We start from the raw sequence: 7500 nt of genomic DNA, 5'->3' as shown, positions 1-7500 counted from the left end.
TCTATTTTATTCTCTCCGAATTCGGAGTTGTAATCCGCGCTGAGGTTCCACTTTGTCCTTCATCTCACTCGAGATCGACAGAATAAATCACAGCAAGTTCGCTTGGACTTCAGATACACTTTTGTGGCCTCGTGACACATTATGGAGTTGTCGTAGAGAGAGAGAGAGAGAGAGAGAGAGAGAGAGAGAGAGAGAGAGAGAGAGAGAGAGAGAGAGAGAAAAGGAGTGAGTGAGTTAGTGTGTGAGGGGGGGAGGGAGTGTATGTATTTCGTTGATGTAATTCAGTGTAGAATATAATCTCAGGCGAGAAACCTGAAAGCAAAATTGCCTTATGAGCGAAGTTTCTCTTGAGATATTTGCTCGGCACCGAGTTAGACATACTTCCTCGTCAGCAGTTTACAGTGAAGCATTGATTATGATTAGTCAGTCGGAAGCCTGTAATCATCCGACACGGCGCTATTGTTCACAGCCCGTAATATAAAATAATATAAACTATGTTTTCGCCCGCATTCAAGTATTCTACTATTCTAACATTCTGCGATTCGCTTATTCTCTCACAAAGGTTCGACAGAGTTTGCTGTATCCCATCAGACTCTTTTGACGCAGTGGGACAGCTTTGTCGTTTGACTCAGCGATGCCCAGAAGTGGGGCAATTTGCAGCAGTCACCAGCTTTTCTCAAAGAGCTGCTGATTAATAATATTGATTTATGTGTTTTGTTTTCGTTATTCGCTTCGTTTTAAATTTAATTAGGTCGCGCACTAAGAAGCGTTTTTGTTTCCCAACCACATGGTTTCGGGTTCAATCCCATTGTGTGACACCTAGGGCAAATGTCTTCTACTGTAAGCTCGGCGAGCTGGCAGAGACGTTAGCACGCCGGGCGAAATGCGTAGCCGTATTTCGTCTGCCGCTACGTTGTGAGTTCAAATTCCGCCGAGGTCGACTTTACCTTTCATCCTTTCGGGGTCGATTAAATAAGTACCAGTTACGCACTGGGGTCGATGTAATCGACTTAATCCGTTTGTTTGTCCTCTCTGTGTTTAGCCCCTTGTGGGTAGTAAAGAAATACATACTGTAAGCTCGGGCTGACCAAATCCACTCACAAGGTTTTGGTCGACTCGAGAGACTATAGCAGAAGACACTTGTTCAAGGTGCTGCGCTGTGGGACCGAACCTGGCACACGTAGTTTAGGAAGTCAGCTTCTTAACCACACTGCCACACCTGCGCCTTTGTTTGTTTCTTTCCATTTCTTTTTTCTTTTTTCTTTTCCGTAACGGGAGGCTGAAAATAGAGAAACGGAAGACAGAATAAATAGAGACATGTTAAGGACGGAAGACGGACATCTTCTCTGGTTACGTAAACAAATAAAACAAATCTATTCTCAACACACGTTGTTGTTGTTGTTGTTGTTTTAGAAAAACAAGTTCAATGCTATGACCCGCAACGGTTTATGCAAAACACATTCTTTGCGGCCAATTTGTCCTCCTCCCCCTCCTCATCTCCTTCTCCTCCTTCTCCTTCTTCTCCTCCTTCTCCTTCTTCTTCTTCTTCTTCTTATTGCTGGATTTGCCGTGTTTAAACCTTTCTTCTATTTCCTAACTGCAGAACGCAACGTTCAGGTTTGTTTGAATTGACTCTCAAAATCGGACGTCAAAACAGCTTAAATTTCGCTTCCAAACAGACAAATTGTCTTTTTGTTTGGTCGACTTTAGTACAGGAGTTTCAGGGTTTTTAGAAGTGCCGAACCATCTCTTAGCGCCTGTTATTCCCAGGTCTAGTCTGACCCGGAGTAGCAGCACGTGCGAATGTCCCAGCTGTGGCTAAGCTAGCTTGTGTGATTTTCGGAGAGATGGAGCTTGTTAGCCTGGAAGGCAGTCCATCTGGGAGAAAGAAACTCCGATACCATGTTTTATGGCGCAAACAAAGCGGATCTCAATTATATCTGAAACAATCAGGATTCCACTGCAACCGCCCTAACCAACTCCAGCATGTCACCAATACCAGTGGTGCCGCTGGTGAAGACGAGTAGTCAAATGCTTAGGTCCTGTGATCGCAACTTATGGTCCACCCTAAACAAAACCACGTGAAGGCCACCTGTGGCTTGAACAATGAGCCTCTCCTCTTCCTTCTCTAAGTTCAGTTGCGATGTAAACTGGGCCACGGGGGCAGGCTTGGTCAACCGGAAACCCGTAGTCCGGAGTCACATGCTGGCTGCTCTGACGGAATCACCGCAGCCCAAACCATGCTAGCTGCTCTATTCAGGATCACCGCAACCCACCCCTTGTGCGGTATGCCCTAGAAAAGGTGGATTAAACATTGGACGCTACTCTTTTCCATGGGTTGTTTACTGCGACCATTGGGAACCCCCTTTGTCGGTAGCAAGAACAAGAAAAAGAATACTTAGTTACTGTGGGCGCTTGAATGTGCACACATTCCTATCCCTGGATGATATTGACAGACCTCTTGTGAGGAAGGAGCAAATTACACCTTTTTTCTGGAAGGGCAAAGATGTTACAGAGTAAGGAATGCACGGTGTTGGCTTCGTGGTGAAGACTTCCTTAGTCAACAGATACAATCTGGTTCCAAGTCCTATTAGTGAACGGCTCAAGTCCCTCCGCCTTCAACGATAACAATCACCTCACTTTGATCTCAGCTTACACCACCACCTTTGATTCTGGTGATGAGATCAAAGATTCTTTCTACTCCGATCTAAACAGGATCATCCAGATCGTATCAAGAAGAGATAAACCCCTCGTGTTGGAAGATTTTAACACCAGGGACGGACGAGCTAATAACCTCTAGACAGGAATTCTGGGGAAGCAGGGTGTGAGAAACTGCAACTTGAACGGGTTGCTTCTTCTTGGCTTATGTGTAGAGAATGAGCTGGGGGTTACTAAAAGACTCTTCGTCTTCCCGATCAGCACAAAACCGCATAGAGGCATTCGAGATCAAAGCACAGCTACATCCTGGACAACGTCATCATCAGACCCTATGACAGGAGTGACATACTCGTGAGCCGCCTTCCTGGCGCAGATGATTGTTGGACGGATCATCGATTACTCATTTCCCAGCTCAGGCTCCGACTTCGAAAACTTTCCTACCACGATTAATCTGCAAAAAGAGCTCAGCGTTTTGCTGTTTCTCAAAAGCTTTTTTCAGAAAAAAAGTCTACTCACAAAGCTTTGGTCAACCCGAGGCTATAGCAGAAGACACATACCCAAGGTGCCACGCAGTAAGACTGAATCCGGAACCATGTGGTTGAGAAGAAAGCTTCTTACCATATATATATATATATATATATATATATATATATATATATATATACACACACAAATGGGGTGGGGAGGTATATTAGTTTCTTTCCGTTGGACTCGAAACCTGAGACGCAATGTACCTGAACTGGTTGAGGTAGCAGATGGTATTTTCGTTTTTGTTAGAAGGAAGAGAAAAGAAAAGGAAAGACAAGATAAGGTGACGAAGTTTAGTGGCAAAGTTCAACCATTGAAGCTGTTACACCTTGAAATAACCTGAAACCTGTTGAAATGAAGAGATAAAGGAAGAGAAGGTTGCTTGCGGTTGTATTCATTTCTATGTGAAGTGTTTCCTGTTGGAAAGCCCGGCTATTTCTTTTTTCTGTAAATTATCGACATTTTGCCGTTTGTTAATTGGAATAGTCTAGCAGACAAAATTTAATTGTAACCGCGCGGGCCGACAATTTCTGTTGGAAACCAAATGGTATTTGGGTTCGCCCCGTCCGTGGGGGGGGGGGGGGGCGTGAGACAAATGTGCCTAACGGTAGCAACAACTGGTTCAGCAAGGTTTTCTGTGTAGAACGTAGTTGTGGAAACTATTGAATCACGTCGTGAATCGACATGTCGATCTTTTTATCTCTCTACGTGCCTGCATGTCTGTCTATCTGCTTGTCTGTTTGCCGGTCTGTCTGTCTGTCTGTCTGTCTGTATGTATGTATGTATGTGTGTGTGTGTGTGTGTGTGTGTGTAGGTGTGTGTTTCTATATTAATATAAACCTGATCAAAACGGTCCGTTCTGTTGAATTCTTTTTACGTCAACAGTAACTTAGCTATTCGATAAATAGTTATTGATAAAATATGTACTAGACTAAAATTACTACTTGAGTCGAAATATTTTATTAAAGACTCTTAAAGACTGTTCTTCAGCATGGCCCCATCCTCTGATAAAGACCAAATGGTGCTCCTTTGGCGCGGGGTCTACAAGGGAGATTACTTCAAGCAACTTTTTAAATTATTTTGTACATACTTAACTTTGTAAATGTATTTTTTCATAATTAATTCCATTTTAATAATAAAAAAAAACATAATAATTAAAATAAGTGTGTAAATCACCCACCAAAGTAAATTTGCTCACGTGGATCACACAGAAAGTAGCACAAACACAAAGTAAGCTAAAATAATCTCCCTTTAAATTGCAGATCACACACCAAAGTGGCACCTTTCTTTCTCTTAAGAAATGATGTGAATTTAGAGCTGGTTTCTTGTAAAAATGCAACAGTCTTCGTCTCGTTGCTGATCACATTGTAAAAATCTTCTGCCAACATCTTATGAGTTTTTAGAAATTGAAAAGTAAACTTAAAAAGCAACCTAAAGAAATCTCCTTTGTAGAATCCCACGCCAAAGGTGCGTCGACCAAATATACTCGCAACATAAAACAATTCTCAGAGTCAATAGGTGCTCATTATAATTCTAGTTCCAACACGACTTTCCTTTACCATTTAATAATTACGATTCATTTTCTAGAGGAGGAGATTGTTTAATGAATCGGGCATTTATGTTGTATGGTATATGTTAGACCTGTATTTGTCTAATGGATTGATAGCTCACTCTCTAAGACTCCCTGTTCTCCACCGCCATTAATATAATTGGGAAATGCATGAACGCCACCTTGTCTTGTTAGTGTTATGTTGTTGTGTTTATCTTCATTCATTCCCAAATGGACTGAGATAGTGTCTCCTGAAGTGTTCACATTTGAATTCAATTCTCGATAACTTCTTCATTATTGCAGGAACGTTGTCGACAGATTTCACTTGGATAGCGCCAACATTATAATGGAACTAATACATATACACACACATGCATACATACATACAATTGGATCAACCAACTTGACCCTTATCTCAATCAGTTTCCCCAGAAAAGCTCTAGCTGCAAAGATCCTGGGGTAATGTCTCCACCTCACCACCACCACCACCACCACCACTACAGCACCCCCACCCCAGCCTAACACCCTATCCCCCGGCACACAATCACTAACCATTCCTTGCACTCTTCCACTCGTCTCGACCAGATGAATCAAGTCAGCCTACATTTACGGTCACCGACCTTCTCCATTTTCAGCATTAACAGCCAATGACTGTTAATATATAGATATGCACGTGTGTATATATGTATATGTGTGTGTGTGAGTTATTAATATATACATACATATATATGCACACACACACACACATACATATATGTATGTGTGTATATATATATATATATATATATATATATATATATATGTGTGTGTGTGTGTGTGGTGTGTGTGTGTGTGTGTGTGTGTGTGTGTGTGTGTGACAGCTTTCAGATTATCCAAGCAACATCTCTGACACACACACACATGTATATAATAATGACATACATACGTACGTACACACATAGCGACATCTATAGCGTGTAGAAGTGATGGCTTTCAAATGCGCTCTTTTCGGTTGAAAAGAACAGGTTTGTACCTTGTAATCAAATCAGGTCATTGAAGTTTTTTCTTTTTTATCGGTTTCTATTTTAAACAATCTGTGCTAGAGTTGATATGCTTTCTACTACAGACACAAACCTTGAAGTTTTGTTGGGAGGGGCCTAGTTTGGATAACTTCCAAAGGTCCCTGGCTTGGCAATGTTGCCAAGGAGCCATACCAGTTTCAGATAAACTTGCCTGGCACGGCTCTACATGTTCGCCCACTTGCCCAAGCAGAGCAGTGAAACTATTCTGCACGCAATTGAGCAGTGTCCGAAACTTTTGTAATTGTGGGTTTACGTTGAACAACTGCTGTCACATTTGGGAAGAGTACAACTGTCTTCCAAGTCTATAATAAAGATTGTCCCACCGCCCTCTCCGAACAGGGAAGGTCTGTTTTCTCTCTGTAGTGGCTGTGGCAAAAGAAGTGGTATGGAGGACACACATGAAAGGGTTAGTGACAGGCGTCTTCATCTCCAGCCTTGGTTTAGTAAACCTTTTCATTTTCCATCTTAAAAGGAAAATAAGGCTGGAGAGGAAACGCTTGCCACTCAGTAGATGAGAAAAGGTGGAAGAAAGTGGCAAGCATGTTGAGAGCGAATGTGCCTGCTTAAGGGGGAACATAAAAGACTCATAAAAGGTTCAGTGGTGGAATGTGGTTTGTGGGGTCACACCCGGCCCTCACATCCGTTTATTATATATCCTCATAACAATTTTGGATCTTGTCATTTCATTCTATCCCCCGACCCCTTTGTTTGTAATCTCTGTTTTTACCGTTATTGTAAATTTTAAAAAATCAATTCATTCGAGGACCCCCGAGACGGAAGCAGGAAACACAGCACGAGCATAAGGCGCAGTCAATAATGTTCCCATGGAAAAAGACAATCGTCACTTCCGGTATGTCAGCAGCAAAGGCGGTTGCCTTTGTTGTTGACGTACTTTGTTAATTTCACAAAATTAAAAACCCCGATCTTAATTACCAATTTATAGAGGAAAAGAATACGATTTTCGTCATCAGCATACAAAACTATAAAAGCATAGAAAAAATTCTGACAATAAAAAGGATTTTAGGCGTGAATAGGTGAGTGTTCAGAAATTTTTAAAAAGTGAATAAAAATTAAGGGGGAGATAAGTCAATTATTTTACCCGACTTTTTAAACAACAAAAACATTGGTGCAATATGACTTCTCCCAAAAAAAGGAGCAGTAACGAACAGGGCAAGACTTCTTTTTGTCCCCCACCCCAAAGAAAATCAATCCGAATATCAGCGTTAACTTAAAGTAAACTCGCTCATTACGCACTGGGGTCGATGTAATCGACTTAATCCCCTTGTCTGTCCTTGTTTGTCCCCTCTATGTTTAGCCCCTTGTGGGTAATAAAGAAATAGGTTGTGCGGGCAGGGCTTCTCAGATGATCTGATGTGACGAACTGGCATTTTCCCCCCCAATGTGCAAGGGACCGGTAATATTTATTTATACTGGAAACAATATGTATAATGAATATAATAAAAGCTGACAATTTTCAATATTCATTTTGTAAACAAATATTACATAAGCATTTTATAATGTTTCTTTTCTGGAAGCTCGCGGACCGGCACCGCTTTGAGTGGTAGCACTGGTGTGGAGGACGGGAAAGCGACAGTGACAGGCGTCTTCATCTCCAGCCTTGGTTTGTTAAACTTTTCTGTTTTCCACCTCAAAAGGAAAATATGGCTGGAGAAGAGATGCTTGCCACTCAGTATACATGAGAAA

The sequence above is a fragment of the Octopus sinensis genome, linkage group LG18 (assembly GCF_006345805.1).
Source record: "Octopus sinensis linkage group LG18, ASM634580v1, whole genome shotgun sequence".
Lineage (NCBI taxonomy): Eukaryota > Metazoa > Mollusca > Cephalopoda > Octopoda > Octopodidae > Octopus > Octopus sinensis.
This window is presented reverse-complemented; position numbering follows the sequence as displayed.